General features: G+C 40.1%; 1 protein-coding gene across 6 annotated transcripts in view; it reads left to right on the forward strand.

The window, feature by feature from the left end:
* The window catches only part of LOC116828374 (chemokine-like protein TAFA-5), a 659,974-nt gene that overhangs the window by 627,828 nt on the left and 8,619 nt on the right, over positions 1-23,527 (forward strand). For 2 of the 6 annotated variants that reach the window (XR_012655730.1, XR_012655733.1), the window contains exon 4: positions 16,866-16,999. The exons of 3 other annotated variants lie outside the window; for them this stretch is intronic. The gene's annotated coding sequence lies outside the window, so the exon portion shown is untranslated. Of the gene's footprint in view, positions 1-16,865; positions 17,000-23,527 lie in introns of those variants that run through there. One more of the 6 variants, XR_012655737.1, reaches the window with a different exon arrangement.

Genomic DNA, 23,527 nt, shown 5'->3' on the forward strand with positions numbered 1-23,527 from the left:
TTCTTAGCAACATGGCTCCTCCACACATTCGTTGCACAAACACTAGAGACAGGTGAAAAAACGACATGCCAGTTCAGGTCTCCCACAGTATACAGACATCTTCAGTCACCCCAGAGCATGACATATGTCAAATCATCCAATCTGTCAACAGCAACCCTATAGCATGATGAGTTGTTGACTAGACATTTAGAATGGTTTCCTTGCCACTGATCCAACCATTTGACCACCAGGATTTGACCTGCCATGTCACCTTTGAGCTCTGCTGAACAGATTAAGAACTGGCCAAGGAATATGTGCCCAACCTCTATACGTGGGGTCTGCGCAATGACCCACTTTGTCAGTGTGATCTCCATCAGTCAGTGGAACATGTTGTTGATGAGTGTCAACTTACCAGACTTCATAATGGCTCTAGGTCCTTTCATTCTGCTGATGAAGCTGCTGTCAGGTGGCTTGGCAAGCACTGCAAATGATAGAAGAACTGGAAGATCACAGTTGTCCCTTGGCCTTGGAATTTATAAACAGGGTAGAAATATACATCAGAAAAATTGGAAATTCGGGAGTGAAGAGGAAATATGGAGTCATTCCCTTTTGCTACAGATTTCTTTAAGGGAACTGAGGAGTAACTCAAGAACCATCAGGAACTCAAAAAATAGAATTTGAGAGAACTTCAGACCCATCTGAGGGTCTGCTTTGCTAATGATCCACATAGTGGAAAGAGGTGACTTACTAATTGATTCATCCCAGAGGCTATTGACTCTGCAGTACTGATTGAGCTACTACAAGAAGAACTGAAAGGCCTGTCTTCTGATAAGACCACACATCCAACTTTGTCCAACCAGGAACTCAATATACTTTGTTTCTGAAAGAGGGCTGCCAAATTAGAGCTTTAAAAGCCTTTAAATGTCTTTTCCTATTTTCATCCTCATATCTCTGTGAATCAAGTTTCGTTCAGTGGCAGCATTTTATGGCTTTTTGAATGAAAAGGATTTGAGACTCTGTTCTCCCCAATTCAGTCTTATCTGGGACATCATTCATCAGCAAATCAAGCCCCATCTCATCAACCAGAAATGTGGGAGTATGTTGTACCTCTTTTAAAATTAAGTTTTCCTTTCTGAAACTTCATCATTAGATGTTACTTATTGTGATGAATTGGGCTATATCTGTACAATTTACCAATTCTGATTGACATTAAAGTTATGTTATGGAAATTGCTGTATTATTAATGAATCCAGTATTGCTGACTAGGCCAGTAGCATGTAATCTTAGACAATACAAAAGGAAGTACTTAAGGTTAATGATGGTACTTAAACCTCACCAAAAATATTTTAGAAAGAAGTTACGTCCTTAAGGGGGGAAAAACAGTTTAACTGATTCATCTGAAGTGAGGGGGAAGGTTGGAGCAGTAGAAAGTTACCAGAAGGAGAACTAAAAAGGCCAGGTGACTAGGAGGGGCTTACAGAAAGAAAGAAAGAAACAGGAACAGGGGCCACTTATCCCAGCAACTCCAAAGTTGTATCTTTGCAACTCTCAGTCTAATAAAGCCTAGTACCTGATCCCATTTGGGGTTAGTGCATTTCAGGTGGGAATCTGGATTTTCTCAAGTTAATTGTGGACAACATAGGCCTTATGTATGGACCATGTAGCCCAAGATCAGGGCCCTGTTATTCTTGCCACTTCCCATATACATAACAAGTTGTCCCCTGTTCTGGAGAGCTTACAATCAAAATGTATGACAAGTAGAACCAGGTGGATAAAAAAAAGAGCCAGAAGGAGCCCAAGGTAACAATGAGACAATAATGAACTGCTTCTGGTATGGTTATAGTTACAAAATTTCAGCTTTGTATCATTAAGTTTAGAGCTCTCCAGGGATGGGGTGTTCTTCATCTGGAAGTGGCTCATTAGCTCCCAAAACTTGGAAAACCTAAGGAAGACAGGATCTCTTATCATTCTTACCAGAGGGGATGACCATTGATAAAGACCTTGTATTTTTATCTTAATAAAGATTTTAAATCTTGTAACCTTCTGATTAAGTTTATGGTTTAAAGAAAGCCAATTCCCAAACAGGATACCTTTGGTTATAGAGAAGTGCTCTAAATCCCAGTCCTGCAGTCTGTATTTTTAATTTCTGTTCAAAGCAGTGGGAAGTTTTCTTGTGTAAAGACTGTGGGACCAAGCCCACAATTATTAGGCCAACGTAAGCAGGTATTTTGAGCACAAATCTTTGCTCGAACCTTGTTAGCTGATCTTTCCCTTTTATTTCTCCATTTCATATCTGATATATTTGATGGAAGCGGTTCAGGTCATCCTGATCTTTTTGACACACTTTCCTTTTCCTAAAGAAGAGATGGCAAACTGATATCTCTCAGACCTACAGAACAGTGATCTCAATATCACTCTATTTAGTATATATGCTTATGTGTGACATCAGGCTGGTTATAATACTGGAGAGTCTGTTCAGTCCATATTTGTATCTGCATATGACATTCCAAGCACATCCTGCATAGGGCACCTTACAGGGTACATATTATGTTGGAGGCTCACACGCAAATCATATTATTTGTGCACCACTGTTAACATTTGGCCTGTGTAACAAAGAGCAGTGTTTCCCCCCTGCTGCTACCAGTTTGTCTCATAAATGTGCTGTAGATTTCATTCTGTCCATATCACTATACACAAGTGCCCCTGAGTTTGTACTCTAAATTAGAAATAAAATTTGCTGGCTTTCTGCCAAGCAAGAAAAAGACACCTATTTACATTCACATAAACCACTTTATGGTGAATCAGGCTCATGATTACTTTGATTATCTGAAAACCATGGGTTCCAACCTAGAAAAGCCAGCCAGCTGTTCCTGAGGAGACAAAAATATACCCTGTTTTCTTCCAGTTTCTTTAAAAGGCTTTGTGATAGGAGTCACTAATATTTGACAGTTGTCATTGCATTGGTAATAGTATTAAAACAAGCTGCTATCATGATTTACTACTGCATCAGGGAACTGACTTTGTAATAATCTGGACTGTCACTGGTATCAGTGTTTTCTATATATTTGTGCATGAAACTGTTTAGGTTTGATAGATCACTAAAGACTGGATGTTCGGTGGAAGTGTACTGAGCCTTTTACCTTTAGGTCAGTAGTTTAAAACAGCACAGTAGTGTCTGTATTGCTGTTATTGTACAACTGCATTTTGGTGGCCTCTGTGAAAAGAGGTCTGATCTCACTTCCGTTTGCTGGAGAGTAATGTCCACATCACAAAATGATGGTTACAACTTACACAAATGAAGAGATTTTTTTAGTAGCCTTTGCAAGGGAGTGAGGAGACAGGGAGACTGAACTTGTTGCTCTGATTCCTCCAGAAGAGTCACATTAGGAAGGCAACGTGGGGGAGTTTGTACTCATACTGCTCATTTGACCATGTTATGAGTCAAAGCCAAATCCCATCCTAAATTACACCTGTCTCAGCAAAGTTGATGTCACCTGGGTATTTGAGAGGCAAATTTGCCTATAATTTCCAGTGCTATTGTAATGCCAACAGATTGTGGTCATCATTGGGCTTGAACCTGGAACCCCTGGAACTAAATGCATGAGCTAAAAGCCACATGGCTCTTAGCCAAGGCTGTAGCAGACTCATCAATCTCTAGCTGGACTAGGTGCTACTAGAGGGGGACAGAGTGCCACACCAAGCAGGCATGGGTTATACTATCAATCAGGCAACTTTCAAAAGTATTAAGTAGACTTTTAATAGATTTAAAATACCTTATTATACATAGTGTTCAATTAGAAGAAGAGGACCACTTAGCTATCCCAATGTTATGTCTCTGCAGCCTGATCCAATGACCACATTGTGTTTTACACTAGGTGCTGGCTACCCAATTTTACTGATCCTGGTGCAATTGTATCTCTTTTGTTTTATTCAAAGTTTAGGGTTTGGAATATGAATTGTGGCTGAAGAGTCAAGCCTTAATTTTGAATTTTTTAGCAATTTTATCACGTTTGATATTCTTACAAGAGACTTTTGCATACTGTGTATGTGTGTGTATTTGTTTTTGCAACAGACAACCCCAATGCAGATTACTGATTTCATCATCTTTTCTTCTAAAAATGGTGGCAACATTTGGGAATATATTAAAGAAGGGAAAAGGTTAGGAATAGCAAATGTTGAAAAATCTATTAAAATGTATTCCCATGAGGAGGTATAATATTAATTTGCGTGATTAATTTGCAGCATCTCAGGAATTCACCGAAACCCATCTTGAACTTCTTTATTTGATTTATTTCATTTTGTTGCTGTGTGATTTATGCAATAAAGCAAATAAATGAGTGGTTGATTTATCTTGCTATTCCACTTGTGCGACAAAGCATATAACTGAAAGGAGGGAGAGAGATGAGTCAACTGATGTAAAATGATTAATTGATTGTATGCTAATGATATTTAGATCTACAAAGATACTCATTTTAAATTTTTGATCATTTTCAAACATTTCATTAACATGAGATGCAAGGAGCCCAATTAAAGGCTTTCATTCCAAACTTAAACTTGTATAAGTAATATACAGTTCGATTGTATTACGGAGTTTGTTTTAAAGTGACTTACGTATGTGTGAAAGGTGTCAGACTGCCTTGGACACTGAAGTCCTCTGTTTAGCTACAGAATGAGTACATCATAGGCAGCTGCATTGCAGATTTCCCCAATATTGTCCCTCTAAAGTGCTTCAACATTCTGCTGACACTGTTGCTAGGAGCAAGAGGGTCATTAGGGTCATTTGTACCTATTCTGTCCTTACCCTTAGTGCCAGTGACAATGATGCTCTTCTGAGATAGAGGAAAATATGATATTGAAGCTCAATCCAGACAAAAGGACGGCTGTTTCTGGGGTGGGTTGTAATATCTTTTATTGGACCAGCTTCTGCTGATGAGAGAGACAAGCTTTCGAGCTACATACAGCTCTTCCTCAGGTCTGGTAGAGGTACTCAGAGCATCACAGCTAAATACAAGATCAAACAGATAGTTTAGCATAAGTAGTTGGCACATATTCTAAGGGACCATTCAAGGTGAAGTGGCCACTTAGAATATGTCCCTTACTACTTATGCTAAACTATCTGTTTGATCTTGCATTTAGCTGTGATACTTTGAGTACCTTTCCCAGGCATGAAGAATTCTCTGTAGCTTTGAAGCTTGTCTTTCTTACCAAGGGAAGTTGGTTCAATAAAAGATATTACCTCACCCAACTTGTCTCTTTAATAGCCGGGGACCAACACCGACACCGTTACAACAACACTGCATACCTAGAAGATGTGGCAGTTTTAGTCTCTGCTTTTCTTTTATCAATGAGTTTCACAATTTGAGGGGAGGGGCACTTCTCAATCCCCTACCTTCTCCTGAATTTTCAGTTAGCTTCATGCCTGGAATCTTGTGTGCTTGGCTGACAGCTGTGGCTGTTTTTCCCTGATGCAGTTATCAGCCCAGCCCACTGCAGATTCCAGACTATTCTTTTGTGACCTCCAAATTACATATTGGTGGAAATTGCTGAAGATCACTTAGTCCCCAATCCTACAATGTGTTGCATGTAGGTGCACTGTTTTGATGGCACAGAGCGCCTTTGAAGTCAATGATGGTCCCACATAGGCACAGCAATCTACTCATACACTACACACTGCAGGATCAGGGCCTTAGAAACTTCAGCAAGTATAGAACTGCAATTGTCACTGCATTGTGAGCCAATGTTCCCAGGATATTTTCCTGGCTTCTCATTTGCTTCTGCTGGTGTAGTATTGTTTTGTAAACTATGTGATTTGGTTCCCAGCTATCAGAAATATTGCTTCTCTCCCTATGTGCTGTCACAATCATTGTGATCATCTGGGGGATGCTTTTTATATTTAGCCCAAATATATGAACATTTGGGCACTGCAGTCAGGGCATTTTCTGAAGACAGCCATCTCTTAGCAGAAATAGGGCTGGTTTAGGCAGAGTATAGGTTCATATTAAGCTCTTGTGGCTGTGTATACAGTTGCCTGTTGTGATTAGGAGAAGGGAGTTATGCCATTTTCCCTGCATTAACCTGAATTATTATCTAATAATCAACATTAAACAATGTTACTATTACTTATAATAATCTTTAATGATGCAGTTTTAAAATACAACTAATATTCAACAAGCTACAGTATGTAACCTAAAGTTTCTAGTTGGGGTTTTATTCCCTCACTGAAAGACCTTTACATCTTTTATGACACATAGAAGAATCTGCCATTGTTTCCCTCCTTATTTATTCCACTTCCCTTTGAGACAGCATGTGGCAATCACCATCCATCTGTCTGAGGAGGACAAGGGGTTTCCTTGAGAACCAGTCAGCATGCTCCTTAATTGGCTAGAAGGGTTTCTACTGGCCAATCCCAAACATCTCCTTACCCCTGGGAAATCCTGTCAAATCCTGCCTTACTTGTGAATGAAAGGTTTAGAGCAGAAAATGAACCTGTCTCCCACATGGCAGCACAGAGTATTTGCCACTAAACTACTGGGCTCTGTCTGGTTGGTTTAAAAATAATTAATTATTTAATTCCTGCATCTTCCCCATCATATCTGTCATCAGCCTAACCACAGCTCTCACTAAAAACTGAAACCTGCAGCTCGGATGCTTTTAGCTTTCTTCTTTAATTAAATAAGATATATGAGGGAAATGAAATGCCACCAGGCTTGGGATATTTTTTAATACAGCAAGGAAGTTAAAAAGCAGCGGTGCTGTGGACAAAAGTGCTTTTGAAAGACACAATGCAACTGATGGTCGTGCTCCTGCACTTGACAGCTCCTTGCCCATGTCTGAATTCTTTGAAATTCCACTTTTTCCAAGAGGAAACAAAACTGAAAGATATGAGTCATCTGCCATCTCCTTCATTAGGGAAGAGGGGAAGAGTGTTTTTAAGAGCCGATCTTTCTGTTCTTGCCACTTTAAAGACCTCAGCCAAGGAAGAATATACAAGCATTGGCTGGAGTCTGGCACTGCTCCTCCCTGAGCTGGGCAACTCTCTGTGTCATCAGAGGTGGGCTGTAGAATATCATCAGTTGCCCTTTTCTCCCTAAGGCCCTGATACAAGAGATCACCTGATCTTCCCATTCACCATCCCCATTCAGGACAGTACTTCAGCATATGCATAACTTTAAGCAGGTACTTAGTTCTTATTGATTTCACCAGGATTAAAGCCTATGCTTGAAGTTAAGTACATGCTGCAGTGCTGGACTGAGTAGGAATGTTTTCCTGGATCAGAGTTGGACATCTCTGCACAGCCCTCCCATCCACTGCCAGCCTAGCATGCGAAAGTCTTGCATTCTCTGCCACTAGATTGCAGGCTGGCTGGACCCCCAAATTAGCTTTCAATAAAAAGTGGTAATCTGGGGCTAGAATGTGCCCTAGATAAGACACAGCCCTCAGTGTTAGCTGCACAACTCCAACAGGAGCCCTAGGAAGCATTGTGCCACAAACAACACTCTCATACCCCTCTGGTGCAATATGCGGAGGGAGTAATGTGGTACAGCTTTTTACGGGGCAAAGCACGCTTGCCTCTTTGTGCACAGTGAACTGACCTCTTGGTTAATGTGGGGAGGGAGGAGCAGGCAGAACCATGGCTCCATCTTTCCCCATTTATTTTTTGTAGGGATTATACTGTGTGCAGAGCTGCTCCCCATACCTGGAGCCAGGGACGGCTCCAGCCACCCACGCACTAAGCGTGTGCCTGGAGCAGCAAGCCGCAAAGGGCAGCCTGCCGGTCACCGTGAGGGTGGCAGTCAGGCTGCCTTCAGCGGCAAGCCTGTGGGAGGTCTGCCGGTCCCGTGGTTTTGGCAGCAATTCGGCAGCGGGTACGCCTAAGGCGTGGGACTGTTGGACCTCTTGCAGGCATGCCGCCAAAAGCCGCCTGACTGCCATGCTTGGGGCAGCAAAATACATAGAGCCGCCCCTGCCTGGAGCTGCTATACCAGAAACCCTTCAAGGGCCACATACATGTGAGAAGGCCTTAGTCCAGGCCACATACAACCTGGACTCAATATAGCCATTTTGAAGCAACACTTCTGTGAAAACCCTGTTGAAAGCCACATGTGGCAAGTAAATGGTCCAGTCCTACCCAGAAAAAAGAAAATAAATGTTAGTCAGTGGTGATTTAAAAATGAAATTATTTTAAAAGTCAGAACAAAATTACTGTAAAAAGGTTACTACCTCCTTTCTTATCAATTCTTTCTCATGTATTCATAACTTAATTTTTTTTCATAACTGCAGGGAATATTCAGTAAAGCTCGCAAAAATATAGTGTTCTTAAATCAGAAAAAAATCCATATTATATCAGCAATATAGCCTCTCAGGGATGTGCATTAGTGGGTCATGGGTTCATTCCTCAGTGTATGGAGGTAACCTACTGTGCCTTTTACCTTCTGCTGCCCTGTATGTTGCACTGAAATTTAAAGCATGTGTTATATCTGATTATTCAGTTGGATTATATTGTGGAATTGATTATTGCACTTGTGAAACATCATTCTTGGTATTAGTCTTTTTTGAGTTCAATATATGCAATAAACACTTCAAGCTGGTAAGTTAAAAACAATACAAACACAAAGTAAGAGGGCAGAACCCCTGAAAATATTATATGGCAGGGGTAGGCAACCTATGGCACACGTGCCGAAGGCGGCACACAAGCTGATTTTCACTGGCACTCACACTGCCCGGGTCCTGTCCACCAGTCCAAGGGGCTCTGCATTTTAATTTAATTTTAAATGAAGCTTCTTAAACATTTTAAAAACCTTATTTACTTGACATACAACAATAGTTTAGTTATATATTATAGATTTATAGAGAGACCTTCTAAAAATGTTAAAATGTATTACTAACACACGAAACCTAAAATAGGAGTGAATAAATGAAGACTTGGCACACCACTTCTGAATGGTTGCTGACCCCTGTTATATGGTATATTTATCAAGCAGAGTGCCCCAAGGGTCGGTCCTAGGGCCTGTTTTGTTCAATATTTTCATTAATGATCTGGATGATGGGATGGATTGCACCCTCGGCAAGTTTGCAGATGACACTAAACTGGGAGGAGGGGAGGGGACGGATAGGATACAGAGGGACCCAGACAAATTAGAGCATTGGGCCAGAAATAACCTGGTGAGGTTCAACAAGGACAAGTATAGGGTCCTGCACTTAGGACGGAAGAATCCCGTGCACTGCTACAGACTAGGGACCAAGTGGTTAGGCAGCAGTTCTGTGGAAAAGGACCTAGGGGTTACAGTGGACGAGAAGCTGGATATGAGTCAACTGTGTGCCCTTGTTGCCAAGAAGGCTAACAGCATTTTGAGCTGTGTAAGTAGGAGCATTGTCAGCAGATTGAGGGACGTGATCATTCCCCTCTATTTAGCATTGGTGAGGCCTCTTCTGGAGTAATGTGTCCAGTTTTGGGCCCCACAGTACAAGAAGGATATGGAAAAATTGAAGAGAGTCCAGCGGAGGGCAACAAAAATGATTAGGGGGCTGGAACAGATGACTCATTAAGAGAGGCTGAGGGAACTAGGATTATTTAGTCTGCAGAAGAGAAGAATGAGCAGGGATTTGATAGCTGCTTTCAACTACCTGAAAGGGAGTTCCAGAGAGGATAGATCTAGACTGTTCTTCAGTGGTACCAGATGAGAACTATGAATAATGGTCTCAAGTTGCAGTGGAGGTTAGGTGGATATTAGGAAAACTTTCACTAGAGAGGGTGGTGAAGCACTGGAAGGGTACTTAGGGAGGGGTGGAATCTCCTTCCTTAGAGCTTTTTAAGGTTAGGCTTGACAAAACCCTGACTGGGGATGATTAGTTGGGGATTGAGCTGACCTCTTGAGGTCCCTTCCAACCCTGAAATTCTATGATTCTATGATTTTGAAAAAATAAAACCCAGGTTATCAACCTGGAAGATATACTTTATTGGCAGAATTCATTAATTCTTTCATCAAGTAACTTATCTACATGCTTCAAATATGTTTTTGATACTTTAATAATCTTTCTTTGTTTCTGTGAAACCTAATCTAGGCTCCTGGAATAAAGGAAGAATTTTTTGTAACCCAGGAAATTTATGGTAGCAGTTAGCTAAAGTTGATCCACTCTTTTCTGTAAACCTTACATTTCAGGAGCTTGTAACACAACTACACCTCTACCTCGATATAACTCTGTCCTCGGGAGCCAAAAAGTCTTATCACACTGTAGGTGAAACTGCGTTATATTGAACTTCCTTTGATCCACCGGAGTGCGCAGCCCGAGCCCCCACTCTCCCCGGAGCACTGCTGTACCACGTTATATCCAAATTCGTGTTATATCGGGTTGCGTTATATTGAGGTAGAGGTAGAGGTGTATTAAAATTTACTAGAGGCCACTAATTGGACCAAAAAATGCAAAAACAAAATACAAGTAAAAGTTATTTTATCTTAAATCTGAAGAAGTTGTGTGAAGTATTTTAATCTGTAATGAAAAGAGATACTATATTTTCCTGGAAGATAATCTGTGCTATATTTTCTGATAGCCCATGGAATTATGACAGTTTCAGCAGACCCAGCTATCAACACTGGCATCTGCAGTGAACTTGCTTGCCTTTAGAGAGCTCCAGTTTTTAAATGTGATGTCATTTCATTTCATTATTTTAAATGAAGAGAAGTCCTTGTGATCACTGAAGTGCTGCTTTTAACATTGACCTTTTGTTCATAAATGTGCCCTTCTACTGACACTGTTTGTTGTTATGTGTATGGTAAAAATGGAATGAAGTAATTTCATAGAACTGTAAAACTCTTGTAAAACTGATAAAAAGGCTACCTTGCTATCTCAGACACATAATGAGCCAGTTCCTTGGCCCCAGTTCCAAAGTCTCAAGTTGAGCTACCCAAAATCAGCAGTCACTTTTGAAAATTTCTACACTGATGACTTCAGATGATCTTCTTTGCTCCAAACCGAAGGCTTAATTCCCAACACAACCAGCTCAGGGGAAACAATTAATGTAACTTTTACACATTGTTACCCCCAATATGCATGCAAGACCTCAGATGGAAAACTCATATTCCTTTATTTAAATACTCATATTACATGAATGTACCAAATGGCATGAGTCTAGCTCAGCAGGAACATGGAAGTCTACTGGCTGTTAATCAGTGAATGACCTCTTATGAGTGCTTACAGTAATTATCGGAGATGTTTTTGATAGGTTCCAGCCTCTTTCTTCCACATCACCTGTCTGTTTTGTTCTCCTGGTTTCTCAGTGGAGCTGTGATGTGAAGGAGGCTTCCAGTTCCACACCAGAGAAGAAAGGCCTTATTCTGGGCTATGTAAAACCAGGGCCCAATCTAGCCTAAGGTGTACACTCAATCCTCAGTGCTTAGTGTGTTTTTGCTATGAAAAGCTTCTGTAAAAACAGCATTGTAGGGTTCTGTGTTTATTGTGTCTCACTAATTCCATATCCAATTAGATCAGGTCATAAAAAAAGGATGATTTTCCTACTTCCAGCCCTGGAAAAAAGCAGCCTTCTATATCGATCTCTTTGAGACAAAACATGGATGATTTCATCCTTACCATCACTTTCAGAGCAGACCTGCCCTGTAATGAACCTGAATAATATTTACGCAGTAATTTCTCCATTATGGGAACAATTTTCAAAAGGTCTTATGTGCCTCAAGTGCTTCCATTCCATTTTCAAAAGTGACATAGACACCTAACTGCCACTTTAGTCCCTGTGTCCACAATTTAGATTATCAGAACCCATGCCCAGCTGCTGCCTAACCTGGTAGGAGCCTAAAATCCTTAGGCACCTTCGTTTCTGCCAGTGAAGTCCCCTGAGTTTCTGCTGGTGGACATATGCAAAGCTGTCTGAGTCCTGATACCACTGAGCTGCTTCGTACCTGACTCATGCCTAAGACCCAGTGGCATTAGGCAAGACAAAGGAGGCATTCCCCTGCCTGTCTTGCCTGTGAGGTCCAACCCAGTAAATGTGCTTTGAGAACACCCAAAACCTCATCTACCAGATCAGGGCCCATACAAAATAATAGTGGTGATGGTTCCCTTATTTCTTATAGCCAGGTGGTTGGAGCACTCACCCAGGCTATGGAGACCCAGGTTCAAATCCCTAAAGCAAGGACTTGAACCCACATCTCCCATCTTAATGCCCTAATTACTGGGCTGTGGGGTAGTCTGAGTTGGGGCTTTCTCAATTTTTCCTTTTCAAGTTGTCTTACTTTGTATGACATGCTTAAATAATTTTTGGAGCTGAGATTTAAATCTGCCTCTCCCACATCCCACTAGAGCACCTCAACCACTCGGCTATGGAGTTGTTTTCTCATTCACTCTTGCTAGCTTAGTGGATCCCCACTAAACTTGCTGACTTCTGTGAATCCCATTCTCACATGTCTAACTTTCCCCATGATTATATAGGGAATCTGGGTACCTAACTCTCCCCATGCACTGTATAGGGACCCTAGGCACCAAATATGGAGCTGGGGGATTTCACTGGACCTAAAGGTAGGTGCTGCAATACTGAACCTAAGACCCCTTTCTGGATGTTGTCTTTAGGAGCTTAAATCTCACTGAAAGTCAGTGAGAAATAGCGCAAGTCTACACTGTGGGGCTAAATCGACCTAAGTCATGCAACTCCAGTTCCATGAACTATGTAGCTGGAGTCTACGTATCTTAGGTCAATTTATTGTGGTGTCTACACCATGCTGGGTTGACAGGAGAAACTCCCATCGACTTACCTTATGCTTCTCCTTCTGGTGGAGTACTGGAGTCAACGGGAGAGTGATCAGTGGCTGATTTAGCGGGTCTTCTCTAGAACAACTAAACTAACACCCCCCCGCCTCGCTCCCCCCGAGTGGCAGACCAAACACACATTCTTTCAAAAGACCATTTATTATGTCTGGTGTGGGTTTAGAACATAATAGAGCAAATGGGAACAGAATCTTGGAATGAGCACACAGGGAAACAGGTAAGCCTGAGACCTTGGACACAGAGCTATGTTTTGCTAAAGTCCTGTAGACAGCTCTATTTGTGTACATATTGCTACGGTTTTATTCCACTTTGTTCAATGTAATAAAAGGAACTCTGTGCATAATCTAGATAAAAATAAACTTAAATCTGTGTTCATTTATTTCTCACCCACCAAGGATTTAATCTACTCTGGAACTTCAACCTTTTTGACCCCCAAGCACAGGATACCAATAATAAATTGACTTTTGATCAATTTAGAGAAACTATAGACTTTATTTTAAGACTCAGTGAGCCTGATTTGGCCCTTTGTCTATACTTTGGATACCCTTCACTAGACCAGTTAGCCAATCTCCAGAACATAGTTAATTGTGAGAGCTAAAGCTGTACTTTAGACAGATGAATAATTATGGGTTATGACACAGAAAAAAATACATTAAGTAGTGGAAACTTCAATCAACAAATGGATAACTTCATTTCAAAATGACAAAAGACTCAAAAAACATTTAATCTCAGTTATCTCTGTAATATTGTCTTTAAGAGCTTAGCTGGGAATATAATTTGAGATACCAGTACATTTTCCCCAAACTCATAGACCTGTGAGGCCCCTGGCCCTTTTTGTACCTTTACATTTTATGATAGTCTCTGTGTGTGTGTGTGTGTGTGTGTGTGTGTATACACACACACATACATACATACATACAGAATGAGGATTTGCTAACAAGATGTCTGGGAAATAAGCCAGCTTCATTGGCTTTAGGAAGGAGAATTTTCAGAGTTACAGAGTGGCATAGGAATATATTGATATTTAAATACACAAATGTCTCAAATTATCACAGCAAATGGCAATTGACAGTTTATGATGCATCTTGGCACTGATTTCAGATCAAATCACATACCAGGCTTTAAATCAAAATATATTTATCTCCTTGTTGACATTAATATCAGTCTCAAACTCCATCTTCTGAATTATGTTTACTTATGATCCATAAAGCAGCCATCTTAATTTTTTCACATTTAAATATTGTTTGTGCTGCGTTTTGCCTGCAGTATATCCCATATGTGAACATGACATTGCCATCACTAAGAATGTTACGATCATTTTCAGGATACTGTCTTTCTGAATTTGGCTAGCAAACTGCTCGGCTGAAGTCAGTGTTTTTGGCTCTAGGCACCTGGCCCATCCTAGAAAAAGATGACCTCGGGATTATTGTTTCCCATCTGGAGACAGCCCAGGAAGTTCCAGATGTCAGAGTTCTGGCTCATCAAAGTGTCAGTTTTAGAACGAAGGTTCCCAGGATCAGAGTGGGTTTTATTGGTGGAATATCTACCTCACGCTGCCATTTAGGAGAGGGCCAGTTTAATATTATTTTGGCAAAAGCTCACCTTAAAATGGAATTATCATTTTCAAAACATTTTACATTAACCATTGATGTGACTGTTCTGCTTTTGGGGATTTGTGTATGAACGATGAAGAATGCAGTCACTTTGTAGGGTATTATATATTGTCTTCCTGTGGCTCAGTTTCACCAGGCATGAAATGGAGCTAATGATGCTTAACTCCCTTTATAAGGTTTCTTGAGCTATACTGATGAAAAACGCTATGTAAGAGCTATGTAATATTATTATATTTGCACAGTAGTTAGATAAGTAGTTAGATGAGTAGACATACTGTAATATGAAAAACATTTTGGGTCAGATTGTGTCTGGCCCTGGCAGTTGCACAAGGTGGGAGAGGAGGTACAAGGAGCTTTCAAACTCCCTGTGTAGAAGCCAGAATCAGCAGTATGTGTAACGACTGCTTGAGGGCAGCACCAACAGCAGCTCTTCTTCTCCACAAGGTGAGCAGAGCGGTCTCCACATGAGGAGGGGAGAATTCATGCTGGATGCTGTAAGTAAATGTAATATGGACCTCAAGTGCAATGCCTTGAGGAGTTCTTACTCAGCAGCATTCTTTCCCTTGCCTTCACAGCAGGGTTGTCCCTTAAGGTACAGTCTAGCCTCTTGAATCATTCACTGTACACAACATGGTGCTTGTAAGAATCCTGAGATCACACCCATGTTGTCTTCCACTCTCAAGACCCTTGCATCATTTCTCCCTTTTTTTACATCTCTCCTCTGCCTGAATGAGGCTCCTTTCTGTACCTTTCACACTAATCAGCTAGACCAGTCAGTGGTAAGCAACATCAGACACTCCCTCCCCATCAGCCCTGATATCATCCACAGTAATCCCAGCCTGTGCCAGTTTTTTGGCCTGAGAGCCTGGGAATGAGAATCAAATACAGATCTGAGGCCCCAGGCATCTGAGCATGTGTTTTCCCACAAGGCAAAAATGTAGCACATCAGGGTGATTGGAATGGTGGGATGTTGGGTTTTCACCAATCATGTAATCTGAGTTATTATTAAATCTTCAGGCCCTATCTCTTTATTTTGGCTGCATTTTCTTGTAATTGCTAAGACACCATGCTAGCTATCTCTCCCTTCTACGTTGAGATCCTCCTACAATTTTGCTTATAGTCCCAACAAGTCCAAGGAATCAATACAATTGAAATTGCCACCGAGGTCTTTCAAATACCTTGTATTTTTCCTCTAATTTGATAAGAACAGTGGGGATAGGGGAATGCAGTACTAAAGCTCCCATTAAAAAGAAAACTTTAAGTTCTAAAGTAGAGAACAAATTTCATGCTAAATGGGTTCTTGGGGTTGAGTGTAGGAGTTCAGAAATAGCACTGTGATAAATAGCAGAGCGTGTACCACACCAGATTTGACTAATGAGATTGTCACTACAATATCCTGCTTCCTGTCTTTACCTGAAGCTCATTTGCTTTTCAGGTTCATTACATTTCATCTGTGTAGCTGTTTTATGACACAGTACGGTCGGTTCTATATCTACCATTAGGACGAGCAAAGTGCAGCATAGAGTACTCTGATTTAACACCAATATATTTTTGAATAATTTTCAATAATTTTTACTTTATTTTCCAGTTTTTGCTGTTTTTTTCAGTTTCTTAATGTGAAAACAAGGGCTGAGTACTTGTTTCTAAAAATCAAATTGGCAGTACTTACTATAACACAAATGTAATGAAACTGTTTATATAGTGTGATATTTAATTATGATCAGGGCTTATTGACTCCTGGGATTTGTTGTCACAGAAATAGCAGTGGAATTTCCTCCTTAATAAGGGACCCACAAAAACTGTTACCTGTTCTGTTAGGTAGTCTCACCTGGCAGAACAGTAGTGGTGTGCTGTATTGGTCAGACTAACAGGAGGGCACCAGTCACAAAAAACTGTTTCTCATCCCTTTCTTCCTCTATCAGCGTGGCTTATCCCTGAGATAATGCTCAGCCAGAGGATGATGCTTTTGACGATGATTCATATGGAGTGACAGTGGGAATTAGTATGCAACTGATGGTAGCATGGGACTTGCTGTGCCCCACTGAGGAGAGGTGCAGCTACTTGGACTTCTCCTCCAGCCTGAGAAAGGTTATCAGAGAAACTCTTCTGTGGGGAGCCAGAGGAGTCCCTTGGAAGATATGCTGGGGAGAGAGCGGGAGTGTGGATTCACACACTTTGCATGACAGAGAATTGCCTTAAAGGTGGGGAAGGCAAGACTCACATCCCATTTTAACTATGATACAGATGGAACTAGATGAAGGAGATGTGACTCTTCAAACACCAAATAGTTCTGTGTGTAGGGGGATGGAGGTCGCTTCTCTTCCCCCCTATTCCCCAAAGTTGTACTGTGTTTGGTTTCTTACAGTCTTTTCCCTCATATGTGTAGTGTTCATGTAAAATTTGTTATAAATTATAGAGTTAACATTTCCTTGCAGTTTGCCAGTTTGTTTTATTTATTTATTTTTTGCTGTTTTTCTATTTGTTTCCATTCTGCTGCAGAAATCTGATCACCACAGAACTCCTTGCCAAAATTCAACAGAAACCAGGGGGTATTGGGGATCTTGCCAAAGAATTTAGATCCAATATGCTGCACAATACACAGGGCTCTGCCTCTGATAGACAGCGACATACTGGTTGGTTTTTGAACTACTGTACTGTATGCGTCCCAAATTTGTGTTTAGGTTTAAATGTAATTAAAATGTTAAACAGAAGTTTACATGGACTATAATCCCTCCATGTGTCTGCTTTGCTGTTGGGAGACTAAAAATGTTTTCACTGGCTAATTTTGGGGATGAATGTGTACCTTCTCCTCCTCTCCTCAGCCCTGAATGTCTTGTCCCCATCCCCTTCCATTCCTCTCACTCAGACACAAGTCAGAACTCTGTAACATGACTGTATGTAGATATTACAAAACAGGAATCATCTCTGTGATTATAGGAATATAACACAAAGAATGCGTAAAGGCCAAATACTCCCTATAGATGCACATATGTATATGCCATTGTATTGAACAGGAGCTGAACATACATGTCTGAGGGCAGAATTTGGCCTTCTGTGTTTATGTATTCTTTAGTTCAGAGAAATCTAATATTTCTACAGATAGATATTAGTTCCTTTGCCATTTCCCCCGCTATCTCATATAATATGAAGATTCTTTGTAGATGACAGGTATTATTCCAATGCAAATTAGGAGAGGTGAACTTTTTTCAAAAAACCATGGGAGTAGATGTCACTTTAGTCAGATAATTACATTATCGAGGGGATGGGGGCTCAATGTGCACACAACTGGTGCACTTGCCCAAAGTTCTAAAGCCTCTGGAACCAGGATCCAAACATTATTAAAATGTTAATTGTAAGATCCGATTTGTTAGACTGGAGAGTTTTGAGATTGGGCTGCTATCCAGAAAAAGTTCTTCTAAATGGAACTGAGGGTTAACTGCTGAACTAATTTGTGCTGACACCGAGCTATTCTGGAAATCTGTACTGGAGACTGGCTCATCAAACAAAGGACTCTGCTGTTTTAGCAAACTCTCCCACCAGTCTCCATATTAAATGTGAGGATTATTATCAGCAACAGGCAGTCTTCTAGGATGGTAGGAGAGTGCTTCCTTTCATGTGCAGATTTGTATCTGTTCACATCCTCATGAACTTCATTCAAGGCCACTATCTGTCTTTTCTGTGTATGCTTTGGGTGGCCGTATAGTCCCACTTATGTGAGTTCAGAGCATGCTCTTTCTCTTGCCTCAATCAGAGCTATAAAAATTCATTAAAAGAAGAAATTTCTTGCATTCTTCTTCACCTGCCCCATAACCTCTCAGACTCCATCCTCAAAGCATAGGCAAGAATTCTGCACATTGAATTACGAATGCCAGTGATTCTTTCCTATATCTGGCATGCTAGTAAAGATTGCTGATTTCAAGTGACCTACTGTACCACACTGTATTTTTGGAATGAGGCCAAACAAGACTTTTTTCAAAAAAGGAACTGTCATGTGGAATACATAAACCAGACATAATATCTCACTGGCAAGCATTGATTATTCAATTCCTTCACTGGCAGGAAAGCATCCTATCTAAAGCCGGCGTATTATGAGTCTGAATTCTCTCCTTTAATGGGTGAAATACCTAAATATCCCACCTAATAGAACATTACCGTTTTTCTGATGTATTATTCATTAAAGTTGAACTGTTTTCACAATCAATCTCAGGACATCGCTGTTCCCATTTTTTTTTACTGCAAGTGTGAGCCCAACCTTGCTCCAGACCAGCTGCTTGTCAATCAGTTGTCACTTCTTGAATGCCCCTGCACAATCCTTTGCTCTAATTAGAGAAGGAAAAGTAGCTGTTTAAGACTGTCTGTTAAGTTCAGTTGATGCCAGATCTGTGTATGTTCAGTGTACTTTATACCTGAGATTGTTTTTAAAGCTTACAGTTAAATCTCATGTCACCCTCCATTCAATGCTTTCTTTGATAATGATGCAGTATTGAAGCAATGGAATCTTTACTTTATCTCCATGAAAGACTATTATCTTTAATAAATACTTCACTGTTAACACACTATTCCTATTTTTTTTGAGAGAGAGGATGTGATACAATGGCAGGTTAAATCTGCAGTAGATCTTGTCAGAAATAAACAACAGACCTTGCAATATAGATCTGGATATTTAGATGTCTCTGTGTGTATATAGATATAGATATGGATATATAATAAACTATATTAAAAGTAACCCTTAGACACATTGTTAACTTGATCTTGCCTCCTCAAAAAAAAAAGTAATCACAAGAATTATAATCCCTGATTATTTTTTTTGCTACTCTTGTATATTTTCAGTCACATTAATATCAGAATTGCTTGTATCTGAGCAGTAAGAAAAGCAGAGAAGTGGTCATTTTTCATACTTTAAATCACATACCTGTGACATATCTTCCTTATTTTCACTTTCTATAAAGCTTCATGCCTCATACAGTTGTAAAGAACAAGAGGAAATAGATACAATCCAGTTAGTTGCTCTAGGCCTTTAGGGATAGGTTATTTTTAATGTATTTGATTCTTACCCAGATTGTTAGAGTGGCCTCTAGGAGAAATGTAGCTACACCATTTCCCATTGCTACTCCATTTTAGATTACAAAATGACGTTTATTTATCCCAGCTGTTTGATGCTGATGTCTCAATGTGGTGCATTGAAAAGTACCGATTTATCCGCTCTGGTACCTAAATTTCACCCTTCCGTCTGTGGATGCTCCTAATCTTAGTGATCTTCTCTAGGTTTCAGATAAGAAAAAAATAATGTGTATCCCACAAGTCATCAGAGTCTTTCTAAGACAGAGTTGTTTTGCCTCCAAGAGGCTGATTTGGTCTCTAAACCTTTAGGTCCTTTTTGAGATGTCTGTTTCTTTTCAGACCAATTTCCTAATGAAAGACACTCATTACCAATGTGCTTTTTTAGTAAACCAATAAAATGCAGAACCTGTTTTATCAGGTACCTGCTAAGAAGCCCTTTGCTTTTTAGGATAGCTTGATAAATTCCTTACAAAGTAGAGCTTCAGGTGAGAACATAGTTTACAATAATACAAGCACTTGTGTTGAGTTTCCTGGCAAGGAGCTCGACATGCTTTACAATGCAACAGCCCTTTTAGGTAGGTAAGTATCTCTATTTTACATATGGAGAATCAGAGGCACAGAAAAATTAAGTGACTTGATCAAGGTCTTGCAGGAAGTCTGTGGAAAGCCAAGGGTCCAAAACAAAGGTCTCCCAATTTCCATTTTTGTGTCTTAATCACAAGACCACTTTTCTGCTGAAAACAACTTCCACTTGGTTAGCCACTCAGTGGAGCAAATATTATAGGGAATTACTTTGTGACTGTTTCAGGCGGAACCACCAAGGAAGCAGTATTTGGACTGCAATCCAGATTATGTTCAAGAAAGGGTTTAGGGTTTGGATCTGATGTTTAATCAGGGCTATGATTCAAATTCAGCTACATCTTTTGAGAAATTCTCATGAGATTTCAGCCACATTTGAGATAACATTAATGTTATTAGCTGTTCAGCACTCCAGAGTGAACTAGTGCTTTACAGGATAGAACAGATCGCTGACCTAAAGAACTTCCAATCTAAGCAGACCACACAGAGAGAGCTGGATGGTGGGTTTTAATTCAAACACTGCCTCCTTTGATGAGTTAAAAAGGGTTCAGATTCAAGTTTCCAGTTTGGGCTTCTCTCCACTGCTGAGTATCATTATGTGATTAAACAAGAGGCTCTTTATGTACAAAATCAGTGAAATATTATTCTACTATTGTAGATAATTTTTCCATTTAAAGGGACACGATCAACTTGCATATCACATTGTGCCTGAAAATTCTATACCCAGTATAGTTACACATGAAACATAAGATTACTGTAACTGAAGGAATATAGTAGGAGAATATTCCTCATTTTTTCCCCAGTCTACTCTGTGCATTTGACAGCACTACTTAGAAAGTTCCACTGAAATGGAAGAATGTACCAGTTCTCTATCCTTAAAATAGGGAATTTTAGTCTAATCTTTCAGCCGTGGACTTTTTTAAGGGTACCTGCTGAATGTTCCCTGTATCTTAGTAAAAGACACTTTTAAACATCAGCAGAGGAGCAGGAAACCTCTTATTAAAATGCCCTTTAAGGATTTTAAAAATAAAATCAGGTTGCACTGCTTAGAAGCTACAGTCTTTATTTTAAATTAGTCAGTTTAAAAGAACTTCTCATGTTGGTTGACAGTGTCTGTTTAAGTTGTTTCTTCAGAGGTAGGATTTTTTTGTCATTGACCGGGAAGGCCAAAGAATATGTTAGAGGGAAGCTGTCTGGGAATCTTTTTTGATCAGAACCCTCATGCCTCTGTACAGGGCCAGCCCTGTACTTCCATGTACAGCCTCACACATCCTTTCCCTGTTTGTTTGTGGGGTTTTTTTCTCAACTAGACCTCAGTTCTTCTCCTGAAATATTATTACAGCTTTTCACATCCACACCCAGCAAGAACATTCACTGAATAGTCTTAATAAGACCATCTATTAATGCTGCTCCATTATCTGGATTATCTCTATCCTATGGAGTCATGTAGTATGAAACATAATCGGCCTCTTTCCCCTTTTTTCTATAGGAAATATGATATAGCATCACCAAGACATGCCTGAGTCAGGAATACCAAAGTTCCTTCTAAATCTAGGGTTCCCACACTGGCACTTGGTTGTGTCAGCTATGCCACCAATCAACCGTGGGTTAGGTTCCAATAACCTTACTCATGCTGCAGAATCGGTTCTAATACCCTTATTGACCTTATTCTGTGAGTAGTCCCATTAATTTCAAAGAGTAAGGTCCAATACAGCCTGAGTAAAAAGGTATCAGACTCTGACACCCAATGCATTTAAAGTTTTCATAAGAACAAATCCCCAAAAAGTGAAGAGAAATATAACCATAACTTTTATACAAAAGGAAGGAAAAAAACATGATGGGGGAAGCGGGAATGATGTTTAAGAAAAATATTGGGCACATCTATTATTTGATTTCTGGTAAAATTATTGATATTAGGAAAATGGTTGTGGCGGGTGGGGGAGAGAATATACGTACTAAGAGTGATAGGAGCCACAGCCAATTGTTATTAGCATATTAGTTTTCTATTCCCACAGGAAAATAATTTTTCCTTTCTGTCACTGATTTGAACAGGGGATGTAAAATAAGCAAACAATCCATGCTAAAGAAAAATCTTCTTGGAAGAATATTAGCAGATACAGATATCTCCAGATTTCTAACTTATGAAAAAGCAATATATATGTATGGATAGCATGGCTGGATATGGACTACATAATGTGTGAGGCTGATCTTTATAAACATTCATCCACAAACACATTCAGTAGGTATTTCCTACCCTATTACACTTTGAATATAGTGGGAGTGAAAAGCTGTTGAATTCTTTAAAATGGCCTGCCTGGTGGCTAGTTCAGTGACATATAATAAATGTAAATCTTTTCCAAATAAACCACTTCATGCTGGGGCTTTTTTTTTTCTTTTTTGTTCTAATAGCTATAGTCACTTTAAAGTTATATTAACTTGTCCTTTTGTGAACATTGAAAAATCAATTTGCATAAATGAATAGCATGGAAGAAAGTGGAGGGAAGGAGCAACGCTGAATAAATGGTCACCAGGGACTGTGGCAGTTCACGTAAATGCAACAGACTGGTATTGCTGCTGGGATCATCACAAGAAATTTACATTTTTATTCCTGTGAAGAGCGAGGTGCCTTACAGGGCAGTGTCAGGTTTTTCTTGGGAGTTTAATGGTTTCCATCTCTGTTGTGGTATTATTCATGCATGGTTATTCTGAGTCCTAGAACAGACAGCTGCAGCAGCAGAGGGCAAAGGCATGCTATTTATCTGTCTTGCAGTCAATTGTTTCCGTTATGAATACGTTTTCTGAGGCAGAGACTGGCCAGATACCTGTATTTATCTTTGTAAATTATCTTCTTATTAGGGCTTTTTTTTTTCCAGACTGTAATCCAAGCAAGAAACAAGAGGAGCCAGCCAGTGCTTAGAAAATACAGTGATGAGTTCTGTATTAAATCCTGTAATAGGTAGATGGAGCAAGACTGTTTTAAAAGGCAATTGAAAATGTAAAACATGTGGGCAGGACAAACATTTTATCTGTTACCCAACGTAAACCCCCCAATGACCACTTATAACTGTTTGGACTTTGGAGAAGGTCCAAAAAGTAGTGCTGGACAAATAGCAGTCAGTTTAGACCTGGCATTTTGGAATGCAAAGACAATGGGGAGGTGGATTAGTCCTTACTTCCGCTAGGCATCCAATTGATCTCATGTAAATTGGGCACTTGGCTGTCACAGTAGAAAACTGCAGCTTTGGTTCACACTCCCTGACTTTGACTTTCTTTCTGAAAACTGAGAGTGCAACCCATGTGAAGTTGCCAAACCTTTGGCAAGATTTGGGGGGAATTGTTGGCATGTGTATGGAGTCCATGTGAAATAAAAGCTCAGTCCACACATGCTTGAAAATTCAGCCCTGGCTCAGAGATCTCTTGCAAACCTCCTTTGCTAGTTTCCAATCAGAGTCCCAGATATGTTGTCATTAGTTCAGAGCATAGTTACTATGCTGGGAGACGGCTACTTTGGTGGAAAGCTC

Source organism: Chelonoidis abingdonii, chromosome 1 (genome assembly GCF_003597395.2).
Source record: "Chelonoidis abingdonii isolate Lonesome George chromosome 1, CheloAbing_2.0, whole genome shotgun sequence".
NCBI classification, from domain to species: Eukaryota; Metazoa; Chordata; order Testudines; family Testudinidae; genus Chelonoidis; species Chelonoidis abingdonii.